This window comes from Symphodus melops (genome assembly GCF_947650265.1).
Source record: "Symphodus melops genome assembly, chromosome: 18".
Classification (NCBI taxonomy): Eukaryota; Metazoa; Chordata; class Actinopteri; order Labriformes; family Labridae; genus Symphodus; species Symphodus melops.
In genome coordinates, this window is record NC_136708.1 from 10,016,521 (window position 1) to 10,033,698 (window position 17,178).

Below are 17,178 nucleotides of genomic sequence, written 5' to 3' on the forward strand. Positions count from 1 at the left end.
GCTTTGGCTGCAGGAAACGGGAAGGGTGCAGCTCTTATCGTTATTTGTGATGCTGGATGCCAATTAGCTGCTATCATAGGGGGCGCTAAGCTGTCAGGGGTCCATATGCATTTGCATATTGGTTTTAGTGTGTTTGCACTTGTGCATGTCTGTGTTATTATTGCTTTGACTATTGTTGCACCACCATTTCCCTTGTCCTTGTGTGACTCCCTGCTATCAGTAAACAAAGAGAAAAGTGATATCCGTACAGCAGACACTCATTGTCCATGATGGAATGCTTACTGCTCCATGTAGGTCAGGACAGTGTGTGAAGAAAACTCAGACTCACTGGAATAGGAACAATATGTGGCTCTACATGCGGAGGGCAAAAAAAAAAAAAGTCAAGACAAGCCTGCACACTTTACATGCCGCAATCAAAACAAAATCACAACACTTTGATCAAATGGTTTTCATCAGTGGTTGAAGGGGGGGGGGAGTAACAACCATATGTAGTTGAAAGATTAGCACAGCGTTAAGCTGATAAGCACCATGATGGCAGAAATCAAGAAAAAATATTCAAATACAACCAGAGTGATTATAAAAAATAAAAATGCAAAGGAAAAGGAAATCTACAATGATCTGAATGTGTATAGTTTAAAGATGAGCTTCCACGTTGTAACAAAAACTATTTAATTAATGTGTCATACTAGAAATTCCTTGGATTGGTTTGCATTGAGCAGAAGTATACAGGTATTTGTAAGCGAGATATCGGCTGCTTAACATTGAGTGAGCGTCAAGGACTTCTATAGAACAGAACATAAAGGTAGTTTGGACTTAAGTCTCTGGCGTCTCGCTGTCTAGTGATTCTTCCCTCTCCTTCAACTCTCCTTCACTCTTCACTTCATTCTTTTCCTGTCAGTCTTGCTGTCTTTTTTGTGTCGGCTTCCCTGCTTTTGTTTTTGCCTGCACGAGCATACACCTCTCAGCTCTCCTTTGACATAACGCAACAAATTATTGCACTTCGAGGTTTTGCAGAAAACCGAACAAAGAAATCAGCCTCACTGTAAAAGGAGTAATAGAAGAGAATGTTGTTGTTTTTTTAATTATACAACTAAATTATTTGGCTTCACCTTAAAGTGCACACAGCTACAAAGAAAACAACAGAAGAGGAATATAAAAAAAGTAACTCTAACAACTCTAAATTACCAAATTACCATATTTTTGCAACATGAAAGAACTTGTATTCAATAGCAACCAGTTAAGTTAAGTTCAAAGTGAATAATGGCATTAAAATAAAACCATCACCATTTTTAGGCTCCTGTCATGTTTGTTGCAACTATACTTTTATGTGTGGTGTATATGTAGCACATGCTGTATACTACTACAGTATGTAAAACAGAATTGGGACACAGCATTTATCTCAATCCCTCCAGCAGCACATGACCTCAGAGAATGAATGAATGTAGTAACCTCTGACCTCAGCCTGACCTAGAATCTATTTTCAGCTCTATGTGCTGAAGTCGTTTACCCTCTTCATACCAGGAAGAGCTGTCCTTGACGGAAGTGATGCTCCATCACACTGTGCTGCAGTGTGTCTCACATGGCAGAGGATGCAGTGTTACACTACTCCCTGTCCCACTGGGAGGGGCAGAATAGCAACGGCAGCTCTCAAATGTAAGAAATTGCCTGCCATGTAAGTTATGGACTCTAGCTGACGCAGAGAATTTGATGGAAATTGATGGAAAAGGATGAAAATTAAATGGGGAAAAATAGTCAGTTGGGATGTGATGGTGGATCCCTGGTGCGGGAGTTTGAGAACCTGGCACATGTTGTTGTATATTTCTGTCCAGTGATCTATTTTTAACCTACATTCCCACTAGCTCTTTGTTATTTAATTCAAAAAGACTGACACAGTAGATACTCCTCGTTTACTCAAGCTAACTAATTAGCGAGCATGCATGTGTGTATGTGTGTGTTGTTGTGCACAGAAAAAGTCGAGGATAGTAAAACAAAATCTATGTGTAAGCATGGTCTCAGAAGCCTGATCAAACACTAAACACACACATGGTTGCCAGCAGCCCAGTGTGCCCATGATAGATCTGGCATACATGCATGTCAACGAATAGAGAGAGAGAGAGAGAGAGAGAGAGAGAGAGAGTGAGAGAGAGAGAGAGAGCGGGAGTTGTAAAGATCTTAAATGTTGCTTATCATCAGTGTTGCAATGGTAAGCACTGCCTACTCACAGCAAGATCTGTGTTGTTTGCATGTTCTTCCTCTGTCTGTGTGGGTTTATCTTGGAGTTTTCCAGACTCCTTAATCAATCCCAAGTCAGGTTAACAGAGGAGCCCAAAATGTCCATATGTTTTGATAATTATTTATATATAACCAACACCCCTGCCAAAGTCAGCTGAGGTCGCCTCCACTACCCCACATACAGTAACTCTGCACATGAAGGGTAGCTTAGAGCTGGTTGGTTGGGGTGAGACTTCACAGTGGACATACAGTAGCCAATGGGATTTCCCATATTGGTTTTTATACCAAGGTTTTGAGTGGAGTTTGCCTTTTGTATACAACAATATATACAGTATTTTTTTTAACAATAAGCTAGCGTACATGTATTTATAGGCAGTACTAAATAAATCAAGCTAACTGAATAGGATAAGATAAGGTAAGTAAACATGCCATTATCCTTATTCAACTTAAAACAGGTGATTTTTTAAATGTCATAATTAGCAACAAAGAAAAATACAGACCTAAACCTGTACACGTTATTAATGTTTTAGAGTTTGACGTTTGAACGTTGATTTTCAAAAGGTTTGTTTTCCCTCAAGTGACGATTCTGCTAGCTATATTTTTTGGCACTTCCATATTGGATTAATTTTTTAATCCCAGCGTTGTCACTTGACAAATACATACAGACATAAAAGCAGCATTTTTTTTAATGTTGTCGGGCAGGCCTAGCTACAATTATAAGCCCTTATCCTGCATATGTACAGTATGACAGGGGAATAAAACTTAACTCTTAGACAGTTGTTCTATTCTGACATATCCTTGTTTGCTTAACAGAAAAACCGAACTTAAACCTGAGTATTGTTTTTTTTTTTTCTCTCTCAAGTTTGGCAGGCCTGTTGTTTCCTTAATGGATGCTGTGCCAGCTGTTGGCAAAAAACAGCAGAGTGAAGAAAGAAGCAGATGTTAAAATGAGAGGCCAGGATCAGTAGAAAAGTTAAACACACTCGCTTCACATTATGACTGTTATGTTAAATGAAGTCACTTTATTCATCTTGCACAGAAACAATTCAGCTTTTATGTGACCTTGTGCCTTGGTAACAAATCACTCATCTATCAAAACAAAGATTTTCCAAAATGAACTTTTACACACTTTATATTACTGTGTCACTTCCTCTTTGCTCTCTTTAGTTGTCCATTGGACTAAATTGCTTTCACCTACTAACAGTGTTGGTGATATCGATCTCAAATATGACCAGGGGGCGGGCATTTGGGCTTTTCATTGACATTAGTGAAAAGCCCATACAATTGATTTGATCAACTGTCAACAGCCCATAATAGTTTAGGAAGTCCTCAGAAAGCTCATGTGAAGTGATGTATTACAATATATAAAGTTAACTTCTCCCCTTTCATTGCCATGAAAAGAGAGGGGAACAAGCCAAATCATATCTGATCAGAACTGGAGTCACAGAGGCTGAAGAGAATTCACCGCGGCCCATGCACTCGTCTTACTGGATGTTATGTCACACATTTCAAAGAGTTTCCTCAGGACACACAACACATCGATGTTAAGTGATTTTAATAAGAGTTTTCAGTGAGTGCCATCCAACATTCAAAGTTAGGTAATATGATCTATGAATAATCAGATCGTGGATCCGTTGCCAGGGAGAATTAAATCCCACTGTCTCCCAGATCTATCTTCTCATTTTGCATTGGGTTATATCACTCAATAGGATTCATATTAAATGTTCCCTTTTATTTTAGTCTTTTAATCAGTCCTCAGTTGAGTTTTTGTTTTAAAATAAGTGATTTTGAGAATTAGAGAAATCAACTTTCACTTAAATCAACTCTTCTTGAAACTTGAAGAGTTGATTTCATCCCCATACAGTGGACATGAAATATAGACAATAAGGAAGGAATCTCTAGAAAGGTGTTATAACGTTTGTGGTTGTCTGTGAACAATTTTTTTCCAGTGCAAATCTGCCAACCTCCACAATTTGTCAAATAAAATGTCACACCACCACTTGAAAAAAACAAGATATATACTGTATATCTCATTGTGCCCAGTGGTAGAGTCGATGGCTTTCAGGGGGGTTGGGGGTTCAATCCCCAGCTGCTACATCAACATATGTGTCTTTGGGCAAGACATTTAACCCTGAATTTGCCGCTGCTTTGCCTGTAGCGTATGAACGTTTATGAATGGAATAGTAAGTGATGTTCTTACTACATAGAAACCACTGCCATCAGTGTGTGAATGTGTAGGTGTGACCTGCAGTGTAAAAGCACTTTGAGGAGGCAGGAGACTAGAAAAGCGCTATAATACCTCAAGTCTATTTACCGGCTCACAGCGTTGAGGCCAAGAAAAATGTGTCTTATTGGATGACGGCGGTCCTCAGTAAGGAACAAATAACTTCTAACAATCTCAACAGTTACGATGTGTTGGTCCATGAACAGAGATGTTGTGAAGGGATCGTCACACAAAGCCATGACATCATATGAAGGAGATAATGTTATACATTTGATTGAAATATAGGTTTTTAATCCTATAATCTAAATGCCTCTTATTAAGCACAGATGCTTTCTTTTGGTTGAGCCCAAGTCTTTTATTTATGGTTTTATTTTCCTGCCTGCTGTTGTTGTATACAGCACTTTGGTCAAAACTCTTTATATCTAAATGTTTTATATGTTAATATAACATTAACAGACTTGTTTTTTCATCTTATATTGAAGAAACTTTCCATTATAAGATGTTTTCTGCAGAAGCAGCATCTTCAGTTTGCAGCTTTCTAACCTCTAACTTGCATTGAATACACTTGTGAGTGCTGTATGTGGACCCTCCCTCACCACTCTGCCCCTTCTTGATAGGATCATCTCACATCTGAGGAGTAATCCCTGACTTCTGACAATACAGACTTAAAGACCATAAGATTAACAGGTAGAGACGGATCGTAACTCAACTCAAGTTCCAAAATAATCTCAGACCCAGCTCATCTAACCCTCTGAACTCCGCTGGAAACAAAATGAACAAGTGACAGATGTTTGAATGACAATGTTAGTGCTTAACAGATGGGTCGGCCAGTCAACAAGATTAGACGAGTGGAGATGAAGCAAGGCTTTTGAGGAAATCAGTCAGACAGACTCGTGGATAAACATATGGATAATGTTTTTTCTTTTTTTTTATTACTGTAAAGAATTAATTGCAACATACTGTAGCTGTCCATGTTTCTAAAATTGAAACCCATTACTGGAGGTCAGTCCGATAAGCTTCTTAAGCAAAAAAGTGCAATGATTCAACGCTGACTCATTGTTGCTCTTTTGTCACATCGAAGTTCAGAACTTCAGTGATGGTTTGGATAAACTAAATTAAAAAAAAGCTATTCTTTATTGCAAGAATTTTTTGAACATCATCCTCGCTAAAACAAAGGATGTTCTTGTGTCTTTAAATTTCATTTTGATACACTTTGGTTCACTTTAAAATGCTCCTCCAGACTGACATATTTGGATCTATTTAGTGTTGGAATGTGTTGACAAAATGCTTTTCAGGCATGAACCATGACATTTTAGACTAGCTGCACACATTTCCGTGTCACTGTGCATGTCAATCATTGACCCTTTTTTTTTAAAGACTGTCGGTTGAGGTTTTGCTCTGACATCAGCCATGTCTAATTCAGTGACGGCAGGAGGAGATCATTACACATCATTACACCTGATGGGATGAGCTAGAGGTGCTTGGGGGGTGATAAATACTGAGAAAGCACCAAACAAGATAGACATTACCCCTCCTTGCCTTTTTTTTCTCTCATTTTAACCTTACATGCCCCCCATCCTCTATTCCCAGTCCCTCATTGTGTAATATCACACTTCTGTGGCCCAGAATACAAGGCATCATGGGAAATCATGTGTAGATGTGAACTGGGGATAAGTGTGATGATACAACTGTATTTACTGTATTGACAAGAGACGTACACAAGGTGATGTACATAAAAAATAAAATAAAGAGAACTAATAAAGAAAACCTCCTTAAACATGACACCTCAAACCCCTTACCCTGCCTTCCACCATGTCAAACCGGATAATCCTGACAGGTGCTAAAGCAACATAATAAGATGCTGCATCTCATATGAACAGAGGGAATAGGACATAGTGAGACACACAGCACTAATCCTCTGCAGGACACAACGATTGTGCAGAGCTGGAAGACACGGCCACATGCTGCCAACACCATTTTGCAGCGAGCAATTTGACCGGATGATGGTAAAGGAAGTGACAGAATGTACAGAGGCGATGAAGGCTGACTGGAAGGGAGCGGGAAGGGAAGAAATATTGACAGAGTGGAGAAAATAATGAGTTAATGACTGAGCAAGAGCAATGGGAAAAGGGAACGCAAGAGGAGAGATGCTGATGGACAGGAAAAGAGCGAGGAGAAGGCGGGTGTAGACAAAGAGTGACAGAGAAGGAGCGAGTGGAGAGGAGGAAATGCAGACGGGCATGTTTCTATGGGCGCTCAGGAAAGATTTGGGGTGAGGGAATCTTGCATCATCGCAGCAAGCCAATGAAAAGGCTTGGTTAAAATGTTCAAAGGGAGTGTCCTAGCAACAGCGGAGTAAATACCACAGGAGCTACCATTCCATCATAGACCCCAGAATATACAAACACACACACACACACACACACACACACACACACACACACACACACACACTGATTGACATAATTGTTTGAACAATGTTAGCAGGTTCAGCACACCTTGCTTTTTATTCATATGTAAATAGTTTTGTAATTTTCACATTTTGACCGATGACTGCACACTGCATAATAAAAGCTGTATATCCCTCACTGTATATCGGCATGACAGTCATTGATTATGAAAAATAGCAAGTGTATATTTCCTGTATTTAAAGTAACTCAAAAGAGATGTAAAAAAATATATATGATGTTTACACACGTAACGTAAGTATACACGTGTATGAAAAATGGGTCTGACTTCACTGATACATGAAGAGTTGTGGAGATGTGCAAACTTGCATATATATAGATATGTGCATATGTACAGTGCAAATATGTGCAAATGGATCAAATGAACAAGACATATCTGCATTAAGTGTATGATTGATATTTTAACAACATAAGATACGAACACTAACGTGACCTCTTTTAATCCAAATGAGTTCGTATTACATTACCTTATAACCTTGTTTGTGTGTGTGCGCACGTGTTTGTGTGTGTTTGTCATAAAAGTCAACATGGCAGTAAATAATCATTTAATCTACTCTCACGGATTATAACCAGAGTCAGTAGATTACAGAGGGATATACAGCAACCAGATCTTTTCAATTACACACCTCTGACGGCTGGTTCTACCTCCTCACACGTCTCCACAAACCCTCCATCTCATACAGTATGTTTTCTCTTTTTACCTTCATGTATTTATCCATCACTCTCTCATTCCTTTTTTTCCCCTGCCCACACAAAGACCTGCAGAGTCACATGATAGGTAGCTTCACCCTTTCTGCTCTCCCTCTCCATCAAAAAAAAAGAAGAAAAACCCACATCTACACCCATTCCTACACCAGATTTTTTTTTTCTACATTTGCAGGAATGAAACACTGATTTAAAGCTTTAGCCCTCATTCATTCATTCCTCCATTCAGTTTTTTCCCTCCTTCCCTCCTCCCTGTTTTCACTCGAGTCGCATGCACCCACCCCTTCTGATCAGCTTCAGTGCAATCTGGGGCTTTTGTTTTTAGCAGGCTATTTGCAGAGCGGTCTTAGCAAGCGCGCACACACCTCGAACACTTTCCTCTCTGTACAAACTGTGGACCCTCTCCTTGTGATGCTAATAAATCCTGATTAAATGCTCGTGTGACAATTGAGCTGAAAAGAGGAGGCGGAACCTGTGACATGCAATTCAGCCACATTGTTCACACACTCCAGTGCATCATGTGATATACGATGCATGTGCTGTGATAGTTCTAGGTCACATATGTCCTGTGACCAAACCTTCATCCGTCACTAAAAAATGTACACATGCCATGGCATAAACTAGCATATATTCCCTGGATGCATTCCTGTAAGCACACAGAGGAGGAATAGATCTCTGCTAAGGTGTGTGTGCGTGTAGGTGTGTGTGTGTAGCGTGTGTGTGTGACTGTGTCAGTGACCGTGCTGCTCTGGCTAAGCACTGCAGTGAAAGAGGACAAGACCCAGTTGACCAGCCCCACGGGGGGTTTGATGTGGTCGGGGCCAAATTCATCGCTCCCTCCCTGCTCCGGGGATCCTGACCCAGGGTTTTCCTCCATATCCAGTCCAGCCGCCCACTAGCACCCACTAGCACCTACTGGCATCATCATCCTTCAGACAAATAATCCACTTAAAACAAGCACTAGTGGACCAGTGTCTTAAATCCGTATAACCCACATCCATCCTCCAGCCTCAGCTTCCTCCTCCAGCTCACATCCTCTCCTTTAGGTGCAGGGTGGGACTTTAATGAGGCCCCTACCTACCATCACTAAGCGGATATAGCAATGCTGAGAGACATAATGACAAGCAAAACAAAAATGAAGAGGCTCAGCTTACCGGCTGGGCGTGCAGGAAGCGAGGATGATGCTTCTGACTCTGCTCTTCTCTTCCTTCTTTCTGAATCGTGGTGAAACACAGACGGATGCAGGGAACAAAAGAGATGTAGGGGGGGGGGAAAGACACAGAATAGACACAAGGAGCTGGTGGCGAGTGAAAGGATGAAGTGAAAGGAAAGACGAACAGTGGATGCTCAAAATAAAAGAGAGAAGTCCCAGTGATGCTTTTTCTCTGTCTTCCTTGGAGAGACTCCTTTATCCTTGTGAGCCAGAGGGCTGTGGATTCACCTAAACACTGAGCGCACGCACTGCCTCACGCCACGCAGCCCTCCCTCTCTCTCTCTCTCTCTCTCTCACTCTCTCTCTCTCTCTGCACTAAAGACAGCAGCTGTCGGTCTATGAGAAGTAGAACGCTGTGTCCCCCCCTTCCTCTCCCCTTCTCCTCCTACCATGCTTGCTCACAAAGACCCCCACCACACACGCACATGCACACACAATCACATCCAGCATGTCCTTACAGCACCCCTCCCCCTTTGACTAACATCTCCCACTAGCCTTCTGGCAATGTGAGGTGGGGGCTCTACTGTGTGAGTGTGTGTGGTGCAGAGTTGTATTGTGTTTGACATTGTTTCGGTAGCGGAGTGACTTTTTCTGTCCACACGGTGTGAAAGTGAATCATGGTGAGTAAGGATGTGCAGCAATGTATTTTTACACACTGTGTGGGTGACTGCCGAACATCACTTTTGCGAGTGTGCTGCAGAGGGGAAGGAAACTCGTATTATTGGTGGTTATGGGCAGTATGAGTGTGTATATAAATATATAATTACTGTAAGACCTAGCCCATGGGAGCATAACTGAGCTGACATTAAAATGTTCACCATTATTCCCTTTCTAACTGTTTGTGTGTGTGTGTGTGTGTGTGTGTGTGTGTGTGTGTGTGTGTGTGTGTGTGTGTGTGTGTGCATGCGTGCGTGCGTGCGTGCGTGTTTGTGAGTTAGAATTTGATATTGTGAAAACTACCGTTAGAACTCTTACTTCAGGGTCACAGCAACGAGAGGGCATGGTTAAATGAGCCATGGCAACATTTTCATTTCAGTGTGTGTGTGTGTGTGTGTGTGTGTGTGTGTGTGTGTGTGTGTGTGTGTGTGTGTGTGTGTAGGTGTGTGTGTGTGTGTGTGTGTGTGTGTGTGTGTGTGTGGAGACAGAATATCTATTGTGTGGTGGTCTTGTATCCAGACCAGTGCTTATGGATGCCCACCCAGGGAAAATGGAACAGCATAAAAGAGCTCTGCCCTGCACTTCTCAACCATAGTTTGTCTGGCTGCCAAAGTGCAGAATCAGGTTAGGATGACCTGCTGCCCTTTGATAGTCAGGTTACTTGAGAGGATTTGAGGACAGTGGCCAATATATCAAGCATTTACATTATGGCTGTTGTTGACTTTTCAACAGGTTGTTTGTTTGGTAAAATAAAATAAAATGTTTAAAAATACAAATAAAGTTATGTAGAATTAGCATCACCCCTTTTGCAATTCCATGAAAAACCGTAAAAAAAAGTTATTCGAAAAGATTGGAAAAATCAAATACAAATTTGAAACCAGACAGAGTTCAGGTGGACAGGCTGAAGGAATGTTTTATTATCTTCTAAAAGAAGAAAACAAAGGTCCAACAAAGCACATAAAGAGATGTAATTGTTGCAAAACCTTTTTTGTAATTGTGTAAATAGATCCACTGATGCATCCACAGATCTGGGAATTTGCCAATTTGTGTACACATTCATGAATGTATTTTCACATAAGCAGACGTATGGTGGTTATTGTTTCACCCACACATGTAATTTATTTGTCATAAAAAAATCATCAAATAATGATGTTCTTATGTAACAGGACTAACACATGGTGTTGATAATCTGAAGGAAACCCACAAACTACAGGCTTAATGCTACATGTTTTAAGCCTAAATTAAAATCTGAGGAAGAGTTTAAAATCTAATGATAAACACAAGAATACAAGACTTCCTGTTCTTGAGGCTGTGTTTGAGAAGTGGATCTTCTGACTGCTACTTTCACATCACCAGACATTTTCCAACATTGCTTAACACACTTTAAATCAGCAGCTTGTCATCACATGCAAATACAAAATGTAGTTTTGTTTTCCCCTCTTTTAACTTGCCTGTGGTGATAAATTCATCTTGCAGCATTGCATGTCACAAAAGAAGGCAGAATGAGTTAATCATGGCCTGTGTTATAAGTAGAAAAATAAAATACATTTTATGCATAATATTTTTTTAAGCATTGTATGCTCCAGGAACAGACTTAAAGACAGTCTTGAGTAGACTCTGCCTACCAGAATGCACCTGGGTAAGGTGTAGTCCATTACAGAGGTGTAGATTGGAGGCGGTGCTGCATTGTTTTTTGGTTTGTCTTTGAGAGTTTTATTGAACACACACTGGGACAAGTGTCTCTCTACCCATAGAAGCCTGATGCGGCAGGGAAAAGGGAAAAGACAAGAGTTGGAACTTCCTATTGTAAAGGCATTTGTCACTTTTTTTGATGTACTCCTCATTTTGTTATGATATTATGTTTATTTTTTGCTTTATCTGTGGAAATGTGCAATGAATGTCCCAAAACAGTCGAGTAAACAAATCATTTAATACAGACAGAATACTTCAGTTTTAATCTGTTTATGGTTATGTTTGAGCATTGCATATACAAGATGGATTGGATTTGCTCTGATGGTCTGATCCGTTTGCAACCATCTGTTGCATGAAAAGGTACAACTGATCCTGAAATGTGAGGCTCTGGCAGCACACTAATGGTAGCATCTGTTGGTTTTTGTGAACAGCGCCTCAAACCTGATGGCTTCAGATGTCTGCAGGGCATTTCACACATGATCCCTGTTACCTCACTGATCTAAAGTCCTGTCTTATCAATCCTATCTCTTCAGCCATTTTCATTTCTTCTTTTGAAAATCAGTCCACCATAGACTGAAATCATTTTTTCTGTCATTACCTCACAATCAGGAAGGCTTCCCAATACTGAAATATTTCAGTTTCACAACTCTAGCAAGCATCATTGTTCCTAATGACTCAAATGTGCATGTCCATCACTGGAACAGATGTTTTCTTTCAGAAGATGGTACAAGGTTTTTGAGTTGTCGGAGAATAAAGTTCCACTTTGTGGCGCCTTGAATTAAATCCTAAACTGAACTCTGGCCAACGGATGCATTGTTTACATCTCACTACACCAAGAAATTCACACAACAGTGCCACAGTGTGTGTGTGTGTGTGTGTGTGTGTGTGTGTGTGTGTGTGTGTGTGTGTGTGTGTGTGTGTGTGTGTGTGTGTGTGTGTGTGTACCATAGCAAATAATCTAGACCTCATATAAGACACATGGGCATCACCTGATCTGGGTGCATTGTTCTGAAAGACGTCGGCTCTGCAGTGAGGGAGCCCACAATGAATAAATAACTGGTATCCAAGGATACTGATGGAGGATGGTGAGTAAGTCAATTTGCATAAGCTTCTTGGAAAAGTTTGCCTCCAGTATAACACACTTGTATACACTCCTTCAGTACATAAACATGAATTATTAATTGCTAAGCTGGTCATTAACTTAGATAATTGAGCATAGTTCTGCTTCATGTTCTTTGTCTGGTAAACATGGTGGTCCTTATTCTCTTCAGACAACACGTCAGCTGTGAAATTGAAAGTTTTATTGTCTGTTGATTGATTTTAAGACAAAAAGAGGACACAGTCTCTTTTTAAGAGCCAGCCTGCATAAAAGAGAGCAAAAGAGGTATGATCGTCTTTTTTAACTGAAATATTAATACCTGAATATTATTGCCAACCAGCATAAGGTGGAGCACCCTGGATTATTTATACAGTGTCTATTATTTTTTAGGTCAGTCGTGCCATCCGGCTAGCCAATGCAAGAATGGCAGAGACTGCCTGTGGTGCGTGAGCCCGTCCTCACACGAGTCTTTAGGAAGGCGTGCTTTATGAATTATGAGGAGAAGTAAAGTGCACCAGTGCCATTAGGTGGAAACACAGCGAGAGCAAGTTGGGGTGAGAAAATCAAAGATGAGGACACTTATTTTTGGAGAGTTTTAGACAGAATTATGTTTAAAGTCAAAGGAAGGACATACACCGAAAAAGTCATGGTTGGTCTCGAGTTCGAAAACTTGACTCTACAAGCCTTTGATGGGAAATCACCTTATTCACAGTGGGATAGAGGCATTATATAGAATAACTGAGTGAGGTCTGTGAAGTGATTCATCCAACATGCCTAAATACTATTTACATTATCCACTCGAAGCAAATGATTATACCACACAAAGACAGGTATTATTGATAAAACACCTCAGGTTGTAAAACTAAAGACAGAAATGTTGGATTGCATGTCATTTTTTTTTACTGTTCCTATTAAAAAGGGAAGATATCTCGTTTTCTTTCTTTGAGAAGTTATGTTGGCTAATCTTTTAAATGATGGGAAATGTTTTCTTTATGTTTAAGGGCACAACTGTCCAAAACGAATGATTATATATCGTTATTAAGGCTTACCCCGTTAAAGGAAACTGATTTCTCACTTACAAGTCTATTCAGAAGATCTTTGGTAGTATGTCTGCATATAAAATGTTATGGGCCTTCATGGCTCCAGTGGGAGTCATGGTTTTGGTGCTGAAGGATGAGAGAAGTGAGCTTACAGGGAAGAGTGCATACCTATTATATAGTTCTTTAGTGGTCCAGAGGGAACTGCAAATAGTCTGGTCAATAGCATCAAGGGATGACCCTTGAGTCAGCTTTAGTGGGGGCTGCTGGAGACAACAACTTTTTTTTTTACACAAAGCAATCATGGAATGTTGAATTTGTTTATTAGTCCAACAGCTCAAGACTACATAAGCTGCTGTTAGCTCTGTCTCTTACAGAACTGCATCTCTTTGAGTGGCAAGTTGTGACAGGGAAAACAATGCACAGAAAGACGCTCACTGGTTCAGCTGAGGCAATTTGGATTCTTTTAGAAAAACTGTCACATCGCTCGCAAATCTTCAAGAGTGCATCAATCACTGAATCTGTGCAGAGCCTCTTTTTTTTTGACATAATAATGGTGAACATGGTAAATGGTTCTATTCTGTCTAGTTTAACCCAGTCAAACGGGCGTGTTAATGCTCCCATCGAAATGCAGAACATCTGAGGCCCTGGACCAGTCACGTTGCACTACAGACGTCCGTACTGAAGCCCACACTCTCCCTCCATGACTCTCACCAGCGAAATGCTACATTTCTATATTGATGAGCATGTGGGCAGCTGGTGAGCTGGCATCGTACAGACACACTCACAGCACCAGAAGTGAGAAAATCAGAGCTTTAAAATCAGATTTTCTCAAATAAATATTTTCAGTGTGGATGGACTTTGGCTTTGTGGTAACTCTTTCTTGGAAGAGCTCTGTCTCTTAGTAACATCATCTCAGCGTGACACACATGCATTTCACATTCACTTATACATCCACCTGCCTCTTCCACCGTCCTCTTTCCAATCTCCAGCCCTCCCCCCCCCCCCCTTGTGCTTATTTCTGTCCTCTTATTGGAGTCATTGAAAGAAGTGTGGTCGCTCCACACTACCTCTCCCCATCCATCCATCCACCTCCCATCTCACCTTCTTGTTACAGTGGCTGTGGTCTCCCTGCCCCTGCAACACCCCCGCCAAGCTCATGCGGTTAGTACAGTCTGCCTGCGCTCTCTCCTTATAAGGGCAAAACACATTGACAGAGACAGAGAGAGGGGGCTGTACCAGCACAGGCAGGCAGGTAGGGGGACAGTGGCTCTGGCAGGAGGCGAAGGATGATGTCGAGGCAGAAGAGCAGAGATTAGAAAAAGTGAACAGTGAGGAGGAGGGATGAAGATGGTAAGGGTGAGAGGGTGATGAAGGTGGAGAGTCGATGCTTTGGGGATTTTGAGAAAGGAACAGCAGCTTGTTTGGATGTAGGAGCACACATTTTGTCTACCATTTGTCTATACCATGCTGGAGTTATTTCACATCATTTCATCGGCGGAAACAAAACAAAATACAGACAATAAAACGGCTCAATCTGCTGAAGGCAACATTAATCAGATTAGGCTGATAGTCAATATTAGACCATAAGGAACAAATCTTTCTAAACCTTTAAATAATCTTTTCCATCTGCATGATAGTTTGTTCTACAAGCACTCTACAGTAAGTAGCTTGGCTAATGTGGACCAAGCTTTCGTAAAATGAGCAATAATGGGGATTAATACAGCAGATATATTCCAAACCTAGATTATTAGCATCATCACATTAAAAACATTGTTCACAGGAATCTCTGTGATTTCTTTATGACTTGTAATAGATCTCACAAACGATAAAGATTATATTTTATCCCCTAAAATCATATCAGTCATTGATCATTTTTTTGGGCTTGTTGGTTAGGGACCGTGGTCAGTATTCTATCTGCATCTATATCAAAGCTAATCAGCATCATTGACATAGATTTTTAGAGGCATTATTTGTAATGTTTTAATCATGTTCATGACCATCACAGTGACCATATGGCTGTTTGGTACTCACATACATTTTCTCAGCTTGCTTTTATGGGCTGGGATCTCACATCCTGTAACAATCAATCCAAACTAAGCACTGCTTCAGTCCCCCTCAATACATATTGATCAGTTATACAAACTGTGATAATAGAAAACCCAGCATCTATCAAAATCAAAAGGGAACCAATACCTGCTCAATTATGCAACGTGTAATAAAAGGTGAATACTGACTTCAAAACGCTGTGTATTAAACTCTTGTGTGCTCGTTTGTGCTCATGCCTGCTGGCCTGCGTGTGTGTGTGTGTGTGTGTGTGTGCTCAGCTGGAGTGTGTCTCAGCGTCTCACCTCCTGTGTAGCAGCAGGCCTCATGGTCTGTTGTGAGGACTGGCCAGGTGCTAATTGGGCTGAAAGTTTCTGAATGGACGCTGCTGCTATGAATGAGGCTAATGATTGTAGAGCGATGGGTCCTCATGTAACCCATGTGTGTTTGTTAAGGGAGCCTATGATACATCCAGACTGCATAAACACACTCCTCTCTGTTCACGGGTATGTCCCAGTTACATTAAATAGACCCCTTACTTTTTGCAGATGGAGGGATGACACAACTTTAGGAATGATGCAGGAAGAAAGATGTAAATCCGTTTAGTCACAGTCACTAAAGTGGAGTAAGAGCACACACAGAGGGGAAAAGCAGGAAATTAAACTCACATAACACCTGACTGCTAAGTGTGTCAGTTTTTTCAATCTGAGGCAAAGAAGAGGTTGTTTAATGGGGTATAAGGTTTGTGTTTGTTAGCTTCTGCATTTTATCACTATGCAACATCTGCTCTAGTTAATCTTCACCAACCTTTAGGCAATACTTACTCTAAGTAATTCCCCCAAAGAGAGAACACTCAAACACACCCAGAAGACAACTAAACTGAAGAGCTCTGAGAAGAAAATAGATCATATGAATAAATATGATCATGATTCAGAGTTTGGAAATAAGCCTTTTCTCCCCATCTCTCTAACCAGAATATATAACAGGAAACTATCTCCTCCTATCTCCCCATCATGGCTCTAGATTGACATTCCCTTTGAAGGAATTAAAACATGAAAAAGTGTTGAGGGAGCGAGGAGTCTTATAGCTGAGTTATGTAAAGAGGCTGTGATATAACCAAAGAGGAGTGATGGAGTTTATAGGACAAGAAAATTGAAGGACATGCAAGAACAAGGTCAATCAAGTGAGGTGCATATGGACAAGGAAGGCCCCTTCTGTCACATTGGTATAGTCTAGTTATTGATATGGTGAAATAAAACATCATATACTTTTAGGTTTTTAAACAACATTGCCCTTCGTTTCTTCATCCATTCCTTATCTGTACCACTTTTCGTGTTCAGGGTCGCAGGAAGCTGGAGCCAATCCCAGCTTTCATTGGGCAATTGTTGCCTGCAGGCCAGCCAATCACAGGACTGATATATCGAGACGGACAAGCAGTTCGATTGAACTGTGGGAGAAAGCCGGATCTATCTATCTATCTATCTATCTATCTATCTATCTATCTATCTATCTATCTATCTATCTGTCTATCTATCTATCTATCTATCTATCTATCTATCTATCTATCTATCTATCTATCTATCTATCTATCTATCTATCTATCTATCTATCTATCTATCTATCTATCTATCTATCTATCTATCTATCTATCTATCTATCTATCTATCTATCTATCTATCTCTTACTATAGATCACAGACATTTTAAAGGATATCATAATTTTAACAGGACAAGAGAGGCCCTTTTAAAGGACCCACCAGGGCAACAGTAACTGGGTAAAGTAAATGGGTTAACACATCATTTTTG

At 40.6% G+C, this 17,178-nt stretch overlaps 1 protein-coding gene across 1 annotated transcript in view; it reads right to left on the reverse strand.

The window, feature by feature from the left end:
* fam49al (family with sequence similarity 49 member A, like) overlaps positions 1-9,175 on the reverse strand; it is a 29,408-nt gene extending 20,233 nt beyond the window's left edge. The window contains exon 1 of the mRNA XM_079367354.1: positions 8,784-9,175. The gene's annotated coding sequence lies outside the window, so the exon portion shown is untranslated. The remainder of the gene's footprint in view (positions 1-8,783) is intronic.
* Positions 9,176-17,178: the final 8,003 nt, after the last annotated feature.